The sequence below is a fragment of the Plectropomus leopardus genome, chromosome 16 (genome assembly GCF_026936395.1).
Source record: "Plectropomus leopardus strain MGB_pleo_1.0 chromosome 16, ASM2693639v1, whole genome shotgun sequence".
Lineage (NCBI taxonomy): Eukaryota > Metazoa > Chordata > Actinopteri > Perciformes > Serranidae > Plectropomus > Plectropomus leopardus.
In genome coordinates this window covers 31,590,628-31,613,083 of record NC_142191.1, presented here as the reverse complement: position 1 = coordinate 31,613,083, position 22,456 = coordinate 31,590,628, and the positions used below count along the sequence as shown (strand labels likewise).

Sequence of the window (22,456 nt, the reverse complement as noted above, 5' to 3'; positions counted from 1 at the left end):
ATTTGGCAAATGGTATATGACAGTATAAGTGTGCGGTGCTAGCAGCCCCCATCTGACAGCGAGGGTGTTACTTACTTTCAGCTTTTCAGATTTGATAAATACACAATGGAACCGACAAAATGTTTAGAAAAGTAATATTCTCACACCTTTTTTCCTTATTAAACAGAGAGATAAAACTGTACCTCTTCTTTCGGTCACAGTAGACTGATGAGGCTTAATTGCCTCGTTAACTCATCATAAAACACACTTAAACTCAACAGAAACAAAATAAAACACCCAAACCATCTTGGTTACTCTTGCTAATAATCTAGTTCGTAAGTCCACTGTTCCAACAATCACCAGCTCTGGTTTGGTCCAAATAAATCCTTAATTCACCAAGTTAGATGTAAAAAATATTCCGTCATTCCCCGTGGTCTCCCTCTGCCTGCTAGCCACCGGCTGTCTACAGTCCTGTAAAGTCTCCCTCCACCACCAGGTGTCACTGTGTCTTTTAGCTCAGCTGCCTGTTCCACCATCAGAGACCGGAGATTGAGCTCTGGTGGTGCGTGCTGTGCACTACATACAGTGAGTTTAATGGAAACACAATGAAAGAAGATATGAACCAAAATGGTTAAAAATTACTAAAAAAAAATACAAGAGAATCACCTGAAAATGAGTAGAAAAAAGAAGAAAACCAGAAAGAAAAAAAAAGAAAAAGAAAGTTTTAAAAAACCAAGGATAGTACTTTATACAACCACTTGCCAATTTAATTTCTGCCCATCAATTAAACAAAATAAAGAGTTTACTCTCTAATGTAGACAGACAGAACATACACACACACACACACACACACACACACACACACACACACACACACACACTTTACATTGCAGTGGCTTAAATAAGACGGCCATATTTTAATCGTCTGTGGCCACGGCTGGTATTGTTAATTTTTTAAAAGACGTGTGAAACCTTGAAAGTTCAAAATTGGGTTTATATGGACGTATTTTATGTTGCAGAACAAAACATTAGCAACTTTACCTTTTTTACTTTTAAAATCTTTTGCCAGTGTTAACCACAGACCTTATTTAAGGCATTTTACCAAAAACCCATTCAAAAGACCTAGAAGTGCAAAAATTACGGACTACCGTCTTCATCCTCTCCTGGGGCTAGAGGCTGCAGTGACTCACAGTCGCCTCTCAGGCAAGGATGCATCATTACAGACGGCCGTCCCTGACTGCTTAGCAGTAGCTATTTCTGCAGTGCAATACATCAGCATCTTGGACATAACGTCAAAAGTGTGACTTCTTCACACTCTGTTGATAGAGTTAGTTCATTTTATGAATGTTTGAAACCAAAATATTGTCCAGACCATTAAGTTTCAATATAAGTGGTAATAAAAAATGTTTTTAAAACTCTTAAATGTAACTTTGAGAGCCCCGGGGTGGTCCCTGTGAATACAACCCATGTCCATAACTTAAAAAGTTCCACATGTATATTTATATATATATATGTTCACAGGTTGAAGTTGAAAGAAAATCCATTTCCTGTAATTTCATGCTGCGATGGCTTAAGAGCTTGCTGTGTCTCTGTTTCCCCACAGAGCCAATAAGTGTAAACACAGTAGCAGCGCCGTGGAAACGCTGTGTCGGGTGAAACAATGGCGGCGCTGCAGAGATCCTGGTTTATCATTCATTATTGATGAGGGAGTCATGTTTCACACCGGCCTGACTGACTGTATGTAACGCAACAAGACCTCGTCTGTGTGTGTGTGTGTGTGTGTGTGTGTGTGTGTGTGTGTGTGTGTGTGTGTGTGTGTGTGTGTGTGTGTGTGTGTGTGTGTGTGTGAATGCAGATTTTGCTTGTGGAAGTTTGCCACCTGTGCAGGTTTACAGAGCGAGCAAATGTATTTGTGTGTGTGTGTGTGTGTGTGTGTGTGTGTGTTGCAGTGATTCATCATTCATTAGTGCAGCCTTGGCAGTGCCATAGATCGCTTTAGCTTTCCAAGCTATAGATTCCAATTTGCTGCGGGCCTGGGACTTTTATTATGAGGATATTGATTTGAATTTCATAGTGAGAGCAATAATGCTGGGGAGTAAACAGAGGAGCTGCTCTTGGCTCAGATAAACACACCAATTCACGGGGTGAAAGACCAAAAACGGACACAATAAAGATCCTGCAGGATAGATTACAGCTGCAGCACTTTACTGACTGAACTTCTTTGTAAAACCGGATTTGAAAATGCGTCAGTTGTTAAAAGATAAGAAAATACATTTCAATTTATAACCTTCTTTTCTTCTACAGTTACCAAAGTAAAATAGGAATCTAATGGCGAAATGTAACTAAGTATATTTACTCAAGTACTGTACTTAAGTACTTATTTGAGGTACTTGTACTTTAATTGAGTATTTTCTTTTCTGGTTATTCTTTTACTCCACTACATTAGGAAATACATTTAACTGAACACTTCAAATACTTTACAGATTAAGTTATTTTTTTGCACAGTTTCACAAATTATGATGCATTGTTACTTATTAAATTACCAAACAGTTTATACAAGTACAGCTGCAATGATTAGTTGATTAATAAATCAGTGCATTGATGGAGAATTCACTGAAAACTATTTTGATCAACTATTTTTGTTTGTTTTTTTTCTGGGGTGTTTTTCATATATATGTATATATATAGTTGTTTTGGGGTGTGTTTTCTATTATTTCAATTTTTAGATTTCTGGGTTTTGTATTCCAATTTTTCTAAGGATTTTGAGTTTTTTAGGATATTTTTCTTTTTTTCTGGAATACTTTTGACTTTTGGGGGTAGTTTTTTACTGTTTGAGTTTAAGGTGTTTTTTTTTGTGGTTAGATTTTTCTGCATTTGATATTTTTAGTATATTTTCCATATACTTACTTACTTATACTTTTACTCCACTACATTTTAGAGGGAAATATTGTACTTTTTACTTTGGATTGTGGGTTTTTTCAGTTTCTTAGTGTTTTTCTTTTCTTTTTTCTTTTTTTTAGGTTTTTTTTCCCGATTTGTTTTGTAATTTGTATTTTTTTTTTCAGTTAGAGTTTGTGGGAGTTCTTTTGTTAATTTTTTTTTCTTCATTGTGTACTTTTAATATTTCAAGGAGTCTTTCTTGAACACACTTAGTTCCTTTTACCAAAGTAAAAATTTCATTGCAGGACTTAAATATGTAAAATAGTATTTTTACAGAGTAGTATTAGCACTTTTACTTAAGTGAAGGATTTGAATACTTCTCCACCACTTTAGGGATCCAGCCCACAGCATTGTTGAGCTTAAAGTGGTTTTAAACAGATTTCATGGTCAGCAGAATGAAAACAAGTATGATACTGAGTCCTTTGATGTCGTCATTTATTATGCTGTTTGTGTAAGGGGATATATTGGCTTTACTTTGTCCATTTTTCTTTCATTTGCAGGAGCAGAAGTTTCCTCTGCTCTGAAACAGCTCATTAGTGTTGCTGGCAGTGATCATAAAACCCAGAGGGGTGCCATTAGCCTAAAACCACAGTAGTTTCTGCCTCATTTTGCTCTGGCTGTCAGTGCAGAGTTTTGACGTTTCAGTCTGAAATATCTTTATATAATAATAACAATATCTTTCTTTATAATGTCTACAGTATCAGTGCCTTCAAACAATTTCAACACAGAGACGTCAGGGATACATGGCCACAGAGATACAGTGAACAGCTTCTGTGTCCACTCATTTTATTTCTTTCATTTCGAGACAAAAGCAATGACATGCTGATATCTGAGTATTCAAAGTGATGACCGCACACACATAGCAACAGCAGGTGTTGTAATATGGAATTTACAATTGAAGTTATTTACTGAGAGGCAGCATACTTTAAAACATCTGAAAAGCTGGGGCAACAACACTTTACTTTTGCTGCATCCTGACGCCTTTCACACATATTTAAACCTTTGAAGCATTTGTAAATTGATAGGATTTGAACACAGGAAAAAGGCAATGAGCAACTTGGAATGATATTTTCCATGAAATGCAAAAAAAAAGTGGGTTTAAAATTATTTTAAAAAAGCAAGGAAAATGCTATTTAAAAAAACCCCTATATTTCTATCATAATGGCATATTTAAAATTGTGTTACATAATTGTTATACAGTTTGAAAGCACTTTTCAGTTGATTTTTTAAAAAAAAATTAAACTAATTTTCTCGTAAGTGGCACTAATTTCTTGATAGTTTTTAGCTCAGTATCTTTTTCATCTGGTAAGAAATGTTCCATAAATTGCCAAAAAGGAGGAGAATTAGAAAATTATTTTTTATAAAAGCTAGAGAAAAAAGGTAGGGAAAAACTATACATATTACAAGGTCATAATAACATAGTTTATATATATGTATGTATATATATATATATATATATATATATATATATTTTTATTTATTTATTTATTTATATACATATGTTTTTACTGTACTACCCACTTTTTGTTCTTAAGAAATCAAACCAAATTGCTCACATTGCAAAGGTTTAAATGCTTATGAAAAGCATCTGAATGCAGAACAAGATATCTGCTGTCGATACAGGTTTCAAAGGGTTAATAATCCAATCATTATAGTGACTCTGAAACATGCTCTAAACTTGATTGAATGACATTCATGCATTTTTTAGATGTTCCTGAAATGTAACTTATTTTTCCTTGTGTTAATGTGAGATGTTTTTCTCTCATCTTAGTCCTCTGGACCACTCGTAAAATTTCTTCCTACTTCCTACAAAAAAGGAAAACATTAGAGAATCCCAACAATTAATGGGTACTCACAAAATAAGGACAAACCATAGATACGAGCAAAAATAATAGAAAATGTGTGTGTATAGTTTCTTGCATGAGGCCCAGTGTGTGGAGCTGCTCCTGCAGGCTGCATAAGGTCTTCTGATGTCAAAAAGTTGTTGTTGTGTCTTTGCATCTGGCTCTGTTCTATACTGCAGTATCAGCTGCACCCTCCCCAAACTGTCTCACTCAGTCTTCTGGAAAAAAAAATGAAAAGGAGAGATGGGCTCTGTCTCTCTTCCTCTCTCACTCACATACACACTCATGCACACACACACTCGCTGTTGATTAAGGCCTCCTCAGTGGCCAATCGCTCAGCAGTAGTTGGATTCCTGAGCAAGAGGGACGTTTTAATCAAACCAGGAAACACAGTCATAAAATATGGATGTTATATAAGGAATTGTCAGCAGGGCTTTCTTATAAGCTAATAAATACTACAGATGAATGTTATGTAAAAAGAGGCTGGAAATCCTCCTGCTACTCACACAGCGACACACCACTGCTAGAACTTCCTGGATAATTCCAATAATCACATTTAAACTATGGAGACTTTCATTACAGCGTCTATGTTATTTTGATAGGAACTTAAAAAAAATTAGAGAAAAACACTGTAATTCATTTATCTTGTAGATTCTCACAGGGCCTAATGAGGAGTCTTTTTGTCACTTGTGATTATGTTTCTCATTAGCATTATCTGCCTTAAAGCGCTGCACATCTCCCTGATCATCCTCCCATGGTAACGATGCTGCACTTTCCTTAAAAAAAAAAGCAAAATATGCCATGACAAAACAGTTATGCCGACACCAAACACACCTGAATATTCATATGTGCCCGGTGTTATCGTGCACTCGAATAGCGGTGAAGGAAGTATTCAGATTCTTTACTTAACCCTTTGAAACCTGAGCAAATTGGCTTAATTTCTTTCATAAACATGGGATAAAGTCAAGGAGCAATACAAGTAGAAATGACCCAAAAAATAGCAGGAAATTAGTCAAATGTACGAGAAAATTTCCTGAAAATTTGTAAAAAAAAAAAATTGTAAATTGTGGAAAATTGCTTACCAAGGCGTTTATTGCGTTTTTCCCCATGTTTTTGAAAGAAACTGCATAATTTAACTGAGTATATTCAGGAAAAGGTACTTAAAGTACTTAAAGAAATAAAAAGTAAAAGTACCAAATGCAGAAAAATCTAAAATAAATAAATAAATATGGTATATAAGTGAAATTAATATTGACCCCCAAATCCCCAAAACTTAAATTACAAAAAACATCCACAAATGTCACAATAATATAAAAACAATAGAAAACACCCAAGAAAGTTAGAATTATATATATATAACTTAAAATGTTTAAAAAAAATGTGACCATGGAATCTGGTTTAAACTCCCTTTAAGCTCAACAATGTTGTAGGTTGGATTTTGTTGGTGGTGAAAGAAATATTTGGATCATTTTCAAGTAAAAGTACCAAAACCACACTGTAAAAATTCCCTTTAACAAGTTAAAGCCCTGCATTGAAAATTTTACTTGAGTAAAACTAAGGATATATTCAGGAAAAAGTACGTAGAATATTAAAAGCAATGCAGACAAATCTAACATAAAAAAAAAACAAAAAACCCAGAAACATCCCAGAAACTCAAGAAAAAAAGGGGAAAAAACACCCACATTACTTAAAGTAATTAAAAAATGTTCATCAAAATAGTTGTCAATTAATTTTATGTTTATTGACTGAATCATCACTTCACTTCTCATCATCACTGCAGTTGTACTGGTAAAAACTGTTTGCTAATTAAATTTATAACTAAACATCATATTTTATAAACTCGTCTTTTGTTTTTTAAAGCAAAAATCTTAATCTGTGAGGAAACTAAAGCGTCCAGATAAATGTAGTGAAGTAAAACGTGCAGTATCTCCCTCTGCAGTGTAGTGGAGTGAAAGTATAATGTGACATGAAAAGAAAATACTGTAGTGAAGTACAAGCACCTTGAATCTGTGCTGACGTGCAGTACTTGAGTAAGTGTACTTAGTTACATTCCAGCAGTGGCAGGTAAAGTTAGAAATGTGCTGCAGGGCGGAAGAGAGGCGCAGTGGCTGAAGCCTTGTTCCCTGACAGCCTGTGGAGGAGACCAACGGGTAAAGGTGAGTGACAGAGGAGACGGAGGAGAGTGAGGTGACTGAAAAACAGGAGCCGCATGGGGGGTGACGGGAGGTCAAGAGAGAGGAGGATTTGTTTTTCGGGTCGGACACAATAGAGGGGGAGCTAAGATTGAGCTAGCAGGTGTGTGTGTGTGTGTGTGTGTGTGTGTGTGTGTGTGTGTGTGTGTGTGTGTGTGTGTGTGTGTGTGTGTGTGTGTGTGTGTGTGTGTGTGTGTGTGTGTGTGTGTGTGTGTGTGTGTGTGTGTGAGAGAGAGAGAGAGAGAGAGAGAGAGAGGAGAGAAGAGAAAGAGATGAAAAGAAGTGATGAAGGGGTGTATTCCGAAAAAAATGGCCTGTCATCACTGCGTCGGAGAGTATCAAGCAGCAGAGAAGGGGTGTCAGGGAGGGGATACAGAAATGTAGGAGATGAGGGGGAGGTGGCAGTGGGTTGGGGTGGGGGGTGTGAGGAGTGGAGTGCAGTGAAAGGAAAAAAAGGAGGGGTGGGGGGTGTTTTCCCAAAGCAGGGCAGCCACTGCAGAGCCTGAAGTTGAGATTTGTTATGCTGCTGCCGCTGCTGCACCACCCAATCGATGAGGAGAGGAGAGGAGGACGGGGAGGAGGAGGAGGAGGTGGAGGAGGGTCAGCCTGGTCGGGGTTGTTTCACTGCAGTGGAGGGTTTTTTGTTTTTTTTGTCCTCCCCCTCTTGCCTCTTGCTCTCTCTTCTCTGCTGTCATCCTGGCTGGAGTCTCATCTGTCTGTCTTTGCCTGTCTCTCCCTGTCCTCTGCTTTCTGATACCTGGCGCCCCGCTGTCCAAAACTAATCTGCCAACCTCTGGTGAAGTTGTATCAAAGTCTCGCTGTGTGCAGACATTGCCAGCTCGCCAAGACCTGCACTTCTCCTTATTAGCTGCATCAGCGTCTGCCAGAGAGCAACTTAGCACGATTGCACAAAAACTTGTTGTTGAGTTTGTCTGCAGGGCGCCGTAAACAGGTTTGGTGTGCATGTAGGGGGTGGTAGTCTTTCTGATCCAGTCTCATCAGTATAGCACAGATCTCATTAAGCAGATTGAGGCAGGGGTGACTTTGACCTTTCTGATGTGCTCCGATTCTTTACTGTGTTGATAAAAGTTACTGTTTGGGACCGTCCTCCCAAGAAGAACGACAGCATCACTTGTTTCAGCAAATGTCTTAAATGACATGTCTTTACTTTTAATGACAAAGCTTTCTAGCGGCCATAATAACTGACCTTAGCTCACTAGGACAATGAGCAGATGGGGAATCTCCTTGCCGGGCCCTACGTTGGCGAAATGATTAAAAATAAAAATATAAAGTTACATTAAAAGTCTACAGACAATACTTACCAGGCCAGCACAAGTTAACCAACTTTTGAACACTGAATAGCATGTTTATTTTAAGTCAATGGCGTTAGCATTAGCCAGCCTTTGGTTTCTTTGTAACGTTACGGCTAAGTTAACGTTTGCTTTTCAGCCAGGTTGACTTTAACTACAACTTTTTGCTACGGTTAACACTGATGTCCAATCATCAAAGACAATTTTTTTATGTCATAACTGCATAGATTTAAATAAAACTGCAGGAGAATGAATATTTCTGATGCTTTTCTATGGAGGTCTATGAGCAGGATGCTGGAGTGCATTGTGTAGCTGCACGAAATGTGATTGGCTCATGGCTTTTGAGGGTTAATTAGTCACCTCGACACAAAACACTGGATAATAGGGTCCAGGTTGAAAAATACCAAACTTATTCTGTAACTGATACTTACGTTACCTCCAAATCTCCAAATTAACTTTCAGACATCCTTAAGTCTTGTCATCGCCATGAGGTTGCCAGGCAACCAGATGACGTCACTGCACCCCGCCAAGAAACCATCCATTTTAAAACCTCCAATACAATTGTAACAGTAACAGTCTCACCTTACACAGAATTACTGCAGTCAGGCATACAAACATGACAGGTTTTGGGGCCCCTGGCCTCCTGCAAAATGACAGGAGGCCAGGGGCCAGTCACAGCTAACCCACAGGTTTCTAGGATTTTAGGACAATTCTAAGATTTTAGGATGTTTCCAGGATTTTTATGAAGATCATAGAATTTTAGGATAATTCTATGATTTTGAGATGTTTCCTTTCAGGATTTTAGGATGTTTCGAGGATGTCAGGACATTTTCTGGGACATTTTAGGATGTTTCTAGGATTTAAGGATGTTTCTACGACTACTGGATGTTTCTAGGATTTTCGAATGTAGATTTTCTAGGATTTTAGGATATTTTAAGGATTCTCAAAAAAAATTCTAGTTTGTCTCTAGGATTTGGGGACATTTCATAGGACTTTTTGATGGTTCTAAGATTTTAGAGTGTATCTAGAATTTTAGGATATTTCAAGGATGTCGGAACATTTTCTGGGATTCTGGACATTTTTGGACATTTTGATTCTGGACAGTACTAGATTTGATGTATCTAGTATTTAAGGACATTTCTAGGGTTTTAGGACATTTCTGGGATTTTAAAATATTTCTAAGATGTTAGAACATTTCTAGGATTTTAAAATATTTCTAGGATTTTAGAACATTTCTAGGATTTTTGGGACCTTAGGGGCTTAGATAGGACCTCTGTTGGTGGTGTGTGGATCCTCCGCTGTCACTTTTATTGATAAACAAGCTCTATTTTGATGCTGTTCTATGCTTTCTGAGACCAAAGTCCAAAACACGTCCCAGTATGACTCGCTTTATTTTTTTGTGAATTAGAGAGTGGTTGGGGGAGGGGGCGATTTTGCCTGCTTGTATATTGAGTATCACTGATCTAAGTCATTTCTTCAATGAGAGATTTGAGAGTTTGATTATCAGAATATTGCAGCATAAAATTCACATTGGTGCATCTTTACTTCCAGACTTCAGACTATCATCTCAGTCAGTGAGTGCAGCTAGGGCCCATGTGAGTCCCTCAGTCCCTTTGATGATAAATAATCACTGTCACTGGCCTGAGCCGCTGCTATTGCTGATTCATAAAGAGCGACACATCTGTTTGAACCATAAATGACTGTTAATCAAAACTTCAACAATGCTATTTAACAACATGACAGAGTTATACTATGTTGCTATAATTATGATCCATGTGTTTCTAATGTATTTCATACGTAGTTTTTGTTAATGTTGTGGTGTTTTCGCTTGAGTTAGTGTATTGACACTATGAATAGTGCATAATGTATAGCTTATGTAAAAACTCTTAGTAATTCATTTGGTTAACAGAAGACTTAAGGGCTGCGGTTTGTGTCCGGTACTTACATCTGTGTGTGTGTGTGTATCTTTTCCAGCGTGTGTGGACTGAACTACAGAGAGAGGGAGAGAGACACAGAGTAAATTAGGATGAGAGAGAGAGAGAGAGAAGCTGAAACAAAGGAGCAGGAAACCAGACCAAACATGGGCACAGGTGACGCACAGAGGATACCCAGTTTCCATAGCAACAGGCAGGTGCAAGACACTGGGAGCTAATCTAGCTTTCGATCTGCTGAGGTGAAACATTTGCATGCACACTGCAGTGAGAGTTGCCCAATACACACACAGGCGCGCACACACACACACACACATAAGGCACTATTACACAAGAACAGAACCATGTACGTGATTCTTGGAGGAAAACACACACACACACACATAGATGTGTAGAACCACACTGAGATACATAGTGAAAATCACACTGAGCACAAACTAAGACAAGAGCAGAGCATGCGTGATGAGACATATATGTGGACATGGTAGCAGTGAGGTGATTGGTCGACCAGGACCCCAACCTTACATACAGGGACACGCTGATACAGGGGGAGGAGGATGAAAGGGAGCTGAGGAGAAGGGGAGAGGAGGAGAAGGATGAGGCAGTAGAGTGAGATTAAAGGGGAAGTGGAGCTAAGGGAAAGGAGTGTTGATCTGTACCCAGGGGGTGAAATACATGATGAAGAGGAGGGAGAAGACACAGAGGAGGAGAGCAGGAGGAGGAGGGGGGTTACTGCATGGTGAGGAGTGAGGGAGAGAGGTTAAGAGGGAGGGACAGGAGAGGAGGGGAAGAGGAAAGAAGAAAAAGTTGAGGGAAGTGAGGGCAGCTTTATACAACTTGAAGTTTAGAAATGTTGTCATGTTCTTTTTAACCCTCTATGGTACCATGATGCCTTAAGGTAACATATCAATTTTTGGGATTTTACACTCACGCAGTATTATTCTCAAATGCGTTGCAATACTTTACGAAAAGAGCCACGGCCCCAAAGAAACCAACAGCGCTGTTTATATTGTGACAAGACTTTCTGGAGCTCATGTTGAGTCACTTTTTGGGGCCTTTCTTACATGGTTCAACTCCAACTTTCTAAAAATGGTCTAAAAATGTATTTTTCTGTCATTTTACAATCTGAAACAAAGATTCACATTTGAAACCTACTCTTGACATTTTTTTTTAAATTTCTCTAAATTATATTAACTTGGATTAGATTAAGCTGCATATGTTGAATTTTGGTGCAGAAATTGGGAATACTCATGTTATTATCTAAAATTGAAGTGGTATAGTAGAAGTATTCACTTACTCCTTCTCCTTTTTGGACATGAAAAACTTACTTTCACTTAGTGACTATGTCACTATACTATGATGGGCATTTAGGTGTTTTTCATCTTTTTATGTAAATTTTTAATTTTGCTCTTCTATTTTATTTGGCATTGTTCGAAATAAAGATTTTAAAAAGTCTTAGGCCACTTTAAACTTTCTTTTAGCAAGGTTATAATGACCATACATATTTATTTCTCAGTTGTTTCTTTACTAAAATACAACCAGTATATAGTATTAAAAATGCAAATATTTCAGAATAAAACAACCTCATCAGGCTTAAGTTGCAAATATTTACTGTGACCTCCATTTCCACTTAGCATGTCATGAACAGGCGATATGAGATTTAAAATACTAATCTTCTAGTGTCTTTACACCAGGTAGCATTCAAGACATGTCCAAAGCTGAAAATTGATTGTTTGAGCGACCTTTTTTTATGTTTGTATGATTCCATGTTTCCACTAAATATTGACTTCAGTCAGAAGAAGCCATTTTCGTTTAGACTTTTTTGCTGTTTTAATTGTACATGTTTTCTGTATTCTTTGTATCTTCATAAAGAGACTAAGCAATAAATATATATATATTATGTCCTCATTACAACTTTTCTAAAACAAAAAATCCATGGTGGCCTAAGATTTTTGCACAGTACTGTATGTTTTTACCAACTGGCATCACTATGTCCACCATAGAGAGTTAACCACGGGCTGGTTGGCTGAAAAATTCTGCATGCCCTACTGTGTCACCATGTACAGTTTAGCATCTCCTTTCTTACATGCACAATTTTTCTATGATCATCTTTCAAATGACCCTCATGGTATATGTTTTTAAGTGTAAAACCGCAGCCATATGCTAATATTAGCATGCTAATATGCTTACAATGGCAATGCTAGCACACTGATGTTAGCAAAAACGAAGCCAAAAGAGAGTGAGAGTGAGTGAGTCAGTCCAACAAATTCTCATCCTAAGTCTTCACATGTTGCTGCTTTGCTGTGGACTTCCTGTCAACATATTATGTTCTTGATACCCCTCTGCAGCTGCTCTATATGTTTAGGTATGCAGCTATGTCAACACAATTACATGGTGGGATTACGCTGCACGTGGTTATGTTTTTGCAGCAACAGCACATGGCAACCAACACTGATGAAAGTTTGGGGTTTTTTGTATCCATCCATTACCCATCCTGCCTGCCCTATAAATGTCCTCATGCTCTTTAACATAACGTAGTTACTAGTAAGTTTCTGGCAACACCACAGGTTCCTTCTGGCTGCGTTCTTAAACGAGGCAGCAGGTGCCGTTTGGCCGTCAACCGGGGTATAATAACACCACAATCAGTTTGTTCTGGCCACGTCGTCACCTGACGCTGTCCAGCGGCATATCATGCTGACATGAAAGGTGGCTTTTGCCGTTGTGATATTATGCTAAAAGCAATGTGTAAGCAGCAGTATTTTACTATTTTGGAATGAGAACAGGCTGATCAATCCCCATAGACCCCCATGTTTAAATGCCCAACATAACATCGGAAATAAAGATCTTTACTGCCTGGTACGAGAAACAGTTTTGGTCTCCATAGCTAATTTCAACATTCATGGCACCTGTAGGGGGGGATTTTGATATGACTCACCTGTTTACATTTTATTAAGGCTTATTCTGTGTTCATGTGAAATCAAGGAATGGCCAGACAGCAGAATACAAAAATTTATGGTAAAAAATTATGCTATTCTCAGATTTCGCTGCTTCGTCTGTAATGTCGGCATAAGGTACTGACGCCAAAAAACACCTTTTCTGAAGGTATGATACGACGCCGGGTAGCATCCGTTTGTAACGCAGCTGGACAAAACCTTTCTCAGCGTAATGATATGTCAACGGTTGGATGTACGGCACCTGGCGTGGCGGTATGATACAGGGCGGGTGGTGTCAGTTGATAATGTGGTTGGATGGAACCTATTGTGGCCATATGATATGCCCCTGGACGTTGCCAAGTTGGAATGATTGATTTCTTTCTTCTTCTTCTTTAGGATTCCTTTTCCTAAACCTAACCATCTGTGTCTTTGTATCCTAATCCTAACCATGTGTCTTTGTTGAATTTGGGACATTTCTGGAATTGTGTGACATTTCTACCATTCAAGGACAATGCTAGGATTTTAGGGTGTTTCTAGGATGTTAAGACATTTCTAGGAGTTTTAGGATGTTTCTAGGATTTTAGGACATTAGGGTCTTAGCTAAAACCTCTGTTGGGGGTGCAGGAGATCCTCCACTGGCACTTTGTTTAATAAACAAGCGCACCTTATTGGCACCTTATTTCTAAGTACAGAAACAATTCCCGTTGTGAATTAGCATTCAGAAGAGTTCATAAACCATTCATAGTTCACAAATCATTCAAAGTTCAAAGTCTGATAAACAGAGTAATTTCATGCTACAGTGTACCTTAATGTTATGTACTTATCCACACTGGACATTTTTATGAGTCAGCAAATTAGACAAATGGTGAAGAAAAAAAGGGAATAAAAAACCCAACATTCAGATCAAAATATGTCTTTGTGGTGGACAGTGGTAGACTGGCCATTTCTGGGCTAATCATCCAGATAAAAACTGTTGCAGATGAGGGAAAAAAGTCACCAGGGAAGAAGAGATGTTCTCGGCTGCTAGAAAATACAACTACATTGATTTTTACCTAGTGAAATATTGTCTTGTTACCATAACAGACCCACAAATTCCTTACTGTCCCTGTCTTTAAACATAGCTCGTTGCATTTCCCTGCACACTCTGCATTTTAACCCCAGTTGCTGCAGCAGGCCAATCTCAGCTGTTCTAGAATTCACTCACACACATTTCTGTGCAATTTTATGTACACGCATATGCACATATGGGAGATTGAGAGTACACACATTTTGAGTTCAGTCGGCAGTAATGTGCCACTTCCTGTGAACTAGCCAGGAGGGATGTTAGGGTTTGGGCCAGTGCACCCTCGCAACTTCTGTTCTGCTTGCTTTCTTTTTCCTCCCCTGTTTTTTTGTTTTTTTGTTACATTACCTTGTTATATTATATTATATTGCCTTATCCTGTGTTCCTGTATGTGACACTACCCAGGGTTTGTGTATGTTTGGTTGTTTTAGACCAGGACACTTGAGGAGTTACATAACCTTATGTTGCATCATGTGGCGCTGTTTTTCTGCTCTGTCCGGCTGCTTTGCCCCGCTCTGTCCTGCTCTCATCTGGGCTTCTCTGCTCTGGTGTGCTCAGCTGTTTACACACATGGCTTCTAAATTTGGCCTTTGCTTTTTTTGTTGACTCAAATACTAAATACTAAATACTTGGCTTGGTGGGTGGTGTGTAATATTTCCTCCATACCTTCGTGAAAATTCACTGGGTATGTGGTTTATGACTGTAAATGTGCTAACACCCCTGTGCTACTTCATTTCAGCTTTTCAGACTAATAAATACACAATAGAAACCAACAAAATGTTTTAAAAAACAGTCATGTTCTCACCAAGAAACACCTTTTGAAATCAACTTTCTTTCTGTCAAGCAAGACTGATGAGGCTCAGTTGCCTCGTTAACTCAACGTTAACAAAGTGTCTGTAGCTAGCTAAAGACATTAAATTTCATCATGAGGATTACTTACATTAAGGCAATTTTTTTTTGAATGACAAGTTTTCTGATATTTTATGTTTAAATATGCACATATCAAATTAAATATGCACTGATGTGCTTACATTTTGCACATATTCTTTCCATTAGTCAGAAAACAGATATGTTATGGAAGCAAAATAACCCCAAATCTCAAAATTGACCAGTGCATAGAAAAACTGCTTTCATTTGGTGTGTCTCACTCTAAGGATGAGAAATTAAGAGCTTTCAACTGTCTGTAAGACTGTGGCTGATGATTGTTTTCATCATAGATCAGTTGGTCAGTCTATTAAAAGCCAGAAAATGGTGACAAATGACACAATTTGCAGACCAAAGTGTCATCCAATGGTGGTTTGTAATGTTTAATACCTTTGTACCTTCTTGAAACACACACCCAACAAGTGCGCTACTCACTTTCAGCTTTTCAGACTAATAAATACACAATAGAAACCCACAAAATGTTATTAAAAGTAATATTCTTGCACCTATTTCCCTTATTTAACAGAAAGATACAACTGTACACCTTTTGAATTCAACTTTCTGTTGGTCACAGAACACTGACGAGGTTTAATTGCCTTTTAAACTCATCATAAAACACACTTCATTTAAACTTGACAGAAACAAAACAAAACTCATCCAAACCATCTTGGTTAATCTTGCTAGTAATCTAGTCAGTAGGTCCACTGTTGAAACAATCACCAGCTACGGTTTAGTCCAACTTAATCCTAAATTCACCAAGTTAGATGTAAAAACATGCTGTTATTCCTCACAGTCTCTTTGCCTGCTGGTTGCCAGCTGATTGCAGTCATGTAACTTCTCCCTCCACCAATGGGGGGTTGCGTTGTCTTTCAGCTCAGCTGCCTGTTCCATCAGTAGACTATATATAAAGATGGACAACGTTTCCCTACTTACCTCTGCAATGCTCAAATGAAGCAATAATATACAAGATATGGGCGCTGCCATCTTGCGCTGCTGACATCATTTGAAGCCAGAATTGGCACAGTAGCGATACCTGAGATGGGGGAGTTCCTGCCAAAACACCCATCCGACCACTCGTGAGCAGACCCATTGAATACTAGTGCACAGATTGCCTGTCACAGCTGTCAATCATGGCAGAATCATGTAGAATCGAATGAGTTATTAAAACCATACTTCTCATAAAACATACCCTGGAACAAACATCAGGGTGACGAGAAATACCTTCAGTGACAGAAACCATCTTTGGGAAATATATTTTTGGTGTGTACTTTGAGTTTTTAGATTGACCTATGTCCCATTCACTAGCATGGAGGGGCTGGCTTTATGATCTATACTGCAGAGAGACACCAGGGGGTGTCACCAGATTGAAAAGTTACACTTCATTGGATCTGTCATGTTGTCCAACTTTACATGCAGTCTACGGTTCCAGCTGTAGAAACCAAAGACTGAGCTCTGGTGGTGCGTGCTGTGTACTACGTACAATGAGTCTAACAGAAAGAAGAGGGCCTGGATTTATGATGGTACTGAAAAACATAGCTTTGATTTCTAAATACCCTGATATACGTTAATACCGTGATACCAACCAAGCCCAGTAAATGCCACTTTAAATCTCTTTGTGTGCTACACAAGCAAAAAAGAATGAGAACAGAGAAGAGGAAGAGAGAAAAAAACCCACGGGAAACACAGCAATGACTTGCCCAAAAAACAACCATTTTTGTTGCTTGTTGGTGTCAAACGGTGGTCAGCAGCATGGCAGGCATGTAGGCAATCATGTAGCTGACACACCATCCACCATCCCCTCCACCTCCTAATGACAAAGTCAGCTCATATACTGCGTCACTTTAGAAATGCTTACGTGATATGATATGGTATGATAAATGTATAACGCCAACTTTTTTTTTTGCGTGCATTGAATCAAAAAGGAGATGAAACCTTGTGAGAAAAGAAGGAAAAAGAAACAGCAGAAAGAAAAAAGACAAGGATAGAAAAGACAAGGAAAAAAGAGGCCAATGAGGTGTAGAGCTGCGGGTCGATGTGGATCGATCCTCCCTCTGACAACCATCCTCACCATCGGATACAAGACCTTCAGTCCCACACTTATCAATGTCGCCACTCACTCCCGATCTATCAATACCTCAATTATCAGATTCAATATCACTCTCCCCAGTGGGCTGGATGAGACTGAGAGCTGTTCTTCATGCACGTCTTTGTTGATGTGTGTTGGCTCACGGTTCAGCACCTCTGTAAAGACAGAACAACACAGCAGAGCTGCAGTTAAACCGCAAGAGATCAAACATTCTCCTGTCAGGAGATGCAGAGATAGTCTGTTATATGGTTAAAGTAAGACTGTAGTGCACTGTGTTTTGGTTGAGTCACTGTATACTTTTATGTGTCAGTTATGCAATAGTGTTACCTTTTTTTGTAGTTGTTTGACTCTTCAAACTATTAAAAAAAAGGGGACCACGTTTAAAAACATGCTCTGCCTCTTTAACAGTAAGCACATATGTTAACCCTTTGAAACCTCAGCACACTGGTTTGATTTCTTTCAAAAACGGGGAAAAGGCAACATATTTGGATATTTTACTTTATTTTTTTTTAAAGATTATTTTTGCCTTTTTGCCTTTATTCAGAAAGAACAGTCAGCGGGAAACACGGAGGAAGAGGGGATGACATGCAGCAAAGGGCCAAGGTCAGAGTCGAACCTGTGGCTGCTGCGGCGAGGACACAGCCTCTGTACATCTACCAGGTGAGCTACCCAGCGTCCCTTTGTAATGTAATTGTAAATGTAAAACTTACATTATTTTTTGGACATTTGTTTCCCGTATTTTTGGGGATAACTTTCTAATAATCCTCCCCTCTTTTTTAAAACTAAATTTTAGATCATTTCCTTGCTATTTTCGCTAATCTCTTGCAATTGGTATTTGCATTTCTTGCCAAGTTGGTCATTGCCTTTGGTTTTTGAAACCAATTTGCTCTGATATAATTCATTTCATAATTCATAATTCCAACAATCACCAACTCAGGTTTGATTGAATTAAACCCATAATTTATTCAGTTAGAAAATATGCTGTCTCTACACGTGCTAAAATGTTAATTTAAATTAGGTCTGGTGGTTTTGTGGTGGCAATTCCCAACATGTTGTCATCCCAAGTTGTCACATGTTCTACATATTACACTCTAGGTATCTTTCTGCGTCTGCTCTTTAGTTTCGGTATGACGCTACCATGATGTCAACAAACGCACATGGTGGAATATTGCTGCACTTTTATGTTAAGGACACCAGTTCACCAGTTCTGTCTGGCCATGTTCTAACCTGTCTTTTGGTGTTTTTTTGCGTTGCAATCTTACGCCAAATGCACATTCAAAGCGGCAGTATTTTATGAATGTTTAATGAGAATGTTGAATATTTTCCCATAGCTTTTTGGCTTGATTTCTTTCAAAATTATATGAAGAGGGCAATGAGCAACAAAAGAGGATATGACCCCAAAAAATAATTTACTTGTACTATAATTCACTTGTATATATATATATATATATATATATATATATATATATATATATATATATGTGTGTATATATATATATATATATATATGGTACAAGTAAATTACCTGGTATTTGTAAAGTAAAAAAAATAAAAAAATAAAAACAAAAAAAGGGGAAAAAAACAAGCACAAGAAAGTTACAAACAGGGCTATCAAGACTTTGGAAAAGTGCTTAAAAAATTACAAATCTGTCACATCCTTTTAAATATGTAATTATGATCATTATAAATATTGTTTTTCCCTAGCCTTTTTCTTTTTTCCCCTAGCTTTTTTTTATTAATTAAATTCTGAATCTACTATTTTCTTGCAATTTGTGGAACAATTCTTACCAAGGTGCTCGATGCCTTTTCCCCCGTTTCCTACCTTGTTGTGAAAGGTGTCTGAAAGCAGCAAAAGCAAAGTGATGTCACTCCAGGTTTCAAAGGGTTAAATCTATTTAGTATCCAGCATTAGAACCCAAAACAAAACAGAAACAAACATATATTTAATTGCACTCACTACTCTTTCAAGAATTTATGATTCAAATTCAGCCCTGAGAAACACATGCAAGCCCATTCAGGTGGAACATTTAAATTTTAAAACCATGTGAGATGCACTGTCGTGACACGCTCTCCAAAATCCGATGAGAAAGAAGTCTAATGGTGCGTTTGCTACGATGACTAAGGACTGATATTTGAGAGAGAGAGAGGGGCAGATTTTAGTGCTGAGTCACAGCGAGGCTGCTGCTGCTGCTGCAGCACCCTCCCCCACAGCCAACCATACAGCCTGGCTCCATCTCTCATCCTTCCCTCTTTCTCTTCACACACACACACACACTTATATACACACAATTTTTTCTCAGTGTGTTCATCTCTGCCTCTCTTCATCTTTAATATTTTCTGTCTCGCTCAATTTTGACACCTCTAATTCAGTTTATATCCTGCGCGTTTTGTTTTTCGCCTTGTCATTCTTTCATATATCCCCCCCATTCTCTTCTTCTCCTTCGGCCTCCCACCTTCTTAATTAAGAATGAAATCAGTGAGAGAAGCAGGGGGAGATCAGAGTGCGCAAGCTTGTCTGCTACAGGGTTGATAATGCTGCAGCTAATCTTCTCCTCCACTTGCTGTGTTTTGCTCTCTGGTCGTGAGACCAAGCACAGCTAAAGCCAAGCTCTCCATCCTCTGACTTCCCCCGACACTTCACACACACACACACACACACACACACACACACACACACACACACACACACACACACACACACACACACACACACACACACACACCTCCCTGCAAACACCACTCTGACTTCAAAGGCCTCCTCTGAAAAGTCAGTAATTCTCTTTAATTGGAGCAAAAAGCCAAAATATAGCAAGCTTTATTGGATAAAAAGACAGTTTTATTCTCTCAGGAACAATATTCAGTTGACTGAGTCTTCTAGATTAAAAGTATTTCACCAATTTAAGGTATTTTATTAAAGGTCAACAGCCTGGCTGATTATTGGGACTAATATTTGGCATTTTGCAGATTATCTGTATCGGTACTTTATTTTAATGATCGCCGTTCAAACGAATTATTCCTTTGAAATCTGGACCCGTGTCGGTTTTCTTGTGCCTTGTGCCTTTCGGAAGCTATTTGACCCTTTGACATGTGAGCTTGTTCATTTGATCTCTTTTAAAAACATGAGGAAGAAAGGCGATGTGATTAGTAAAAGGTGACTAAAAACTATCAAAAAATTGAAGGATTAATTAAAGACCAAAGAAAGTGTGAACGTGAAAAGAACTTTTACTTCATAAAACCTCGTAGAGCTATTTTTATATGTACATTTTTAATTTTCACTTGACTATAAAAAGTTGCTGGGAACTTGCTGTACATGATGCTAAACATTTCAGTTTTGATACAACATTTGCTAAAGGCATTTAAACAAAGTTTTCTGTTTGAGTTTGTCGTATTCCAAATTCTAAACAGAAAGAATAAGAATGAGAAAGAGATTCATTTTCATTGTAAATACATATTGGTTCCAAATATCGGTTAGCAGTCTCATTAGACTAGTAGACTAGACTAGTAATAATCAGTATCCATATCAGCCCTGAAAAAACAATATCAGTCAACCTGTATATTTAATTATCCTCATACTGCGAAATGACTGTGTCCCACTCACTCCTAAACCCACAAGCCAGAGAACCAAGAACCTGCGGTTTAAAGACTTCATCCAATTGTTTAATCTGGGCCTCTCTGTGGAGGATAAAATGTGACCGATAAGCAGCTGCAGCAGCAGCAGCAGCAGCAGCGGTGCCAGAGGGATGTTTCCTGCAATAAGCTGACAATGCCTGGTTAAGACTGCTGATAACCCTGTTAGACAAAAAATTATATCAGTTGAAAATACTCACAGTATTAATAGAATAGTGTTTAAAATGGGATTAACCTGAATCAAGTCAGAGTAATACTCTCACAGATCTGCTTCTGTGGGACAAAGGAAATGTAGATTTTCTTTTTTTTCTTTTTTTTTTTTGAGGAATATGCTGAGTCATTGGAACACATTTGACGTTTTATAAAAAGATCTATGAAAAGATGCTGGATGGCATGACATGTGGCATCAATGTGCATGAACTGGTATCCTCAAAAATGTATCCAAAATCAAAAGTGCATGATTGAAAGTCAAAATAGAATCCATCACAGGATACAGCAGAGAGTAGAACGGGAGCCGCAGCCTTCATCTGTCAAGCTCCTCTTCTGTGGAACCATCCTCCAGTTTCAGTCCAGGAGGCAGAAACCTTCTCCATAATTAAGAGTCTACTTAAGACTTTCCTCTTTGATGAAGCTTATAGTTAGGGCTGGCTCAGGCTTGCCTTGAACCAGCCCCTATTTAGGCTGATATAGGCCAGTCTACAAGGGGTCTTCCTGTGATACACTGAGCTCCTCTCTCCTTCTGTCTCTTTCTTCATCTGCAAACATTCATGTCCTATTACTGCACATCACTCACTTGGCCTCTTCTCTGGAGCCTTTGTGCTCCCTTGTCTTGTGCATGCCCCCATCTAAGTTTAGCATGCTAACATGCTAAACTTAGATGGGGTAAATTGCTCGGGTGTACCTGCTAAACTAAAGCATGTTACAACTGTCAATGTGAACCTTTTATAGGTTCTTATAATCCACGATTTTACAGAGGAATTTTGGATTTAAAACATTCAGCTGATGATCCGCTCAACTTTTGAACTTTTTTTTTTAACCTGAAATACCACCTCGTAAAAGTGTAAAAACTTTTTTTTTTGCAGTAAATGGGAGTTTGTTTTTTTTATTGACGTGATTCCATTAGGCATATTTTACGTTCAGTTTGTGCAGTTTGAGGGTTAATGGAAGCTCCTTTGACCTACTGTCAAAGCGGCGGTGTCTGAAGAGTTCGGAATGAGAGCGGGCTGGGACCTTATTTTGAAAACCTGATCTTACATGGTTTCTGTGGCCTGCCTCAAACAGAGCAACAGTCCTTGGTGTCCATCCTTTCCTAATTTGGTTCATTATCTTCCTGTAATATTGTTTTATAGGAGAGTGAATGAATTAGGGACCTGTAGATTCATTCTCCTCACTTTGTCCACACACACACACACACACACACACACACATCTCAGCACACAATACACACACGAACCCCCCTCGCAGACAAACATGGAGTCAGTACACACTCTCACACACTCCCCCCTCTCTTCTCCTCTCCTCTGGCTCTCCTCACCAAATGGATTTTTCATGCAGAGTTATCATTATCATTAATTTAGGAGACAGGTTCGCTTCAGAGCAATTGAAGACACATTTGTTACAGTGCCAG

General features: G+C 38.5%; 1 protein-coding gene across 1 annotated transcript in view; it reads left to right on the top strand.

Annotated features, from left to right (window-relative positions):
- ankef1a (ankyrin repeat and EF-hand domain containing 1a) overlaps positions 1-22,456 on the top strand; it is a 49,457-nt gene that overhangs the window by 23,051 nt on the left and 3,950 nt on the right. The window contains exon 12 of the transcript XR_015779063.1: positions 17,747-17,862. The gene's annotated coding sequence lies outside the window, so the exon portion shown is untranslated. The remainder of the gene's footprint in view (positions 1-17,746; positions 17,863-22,456) is intronic.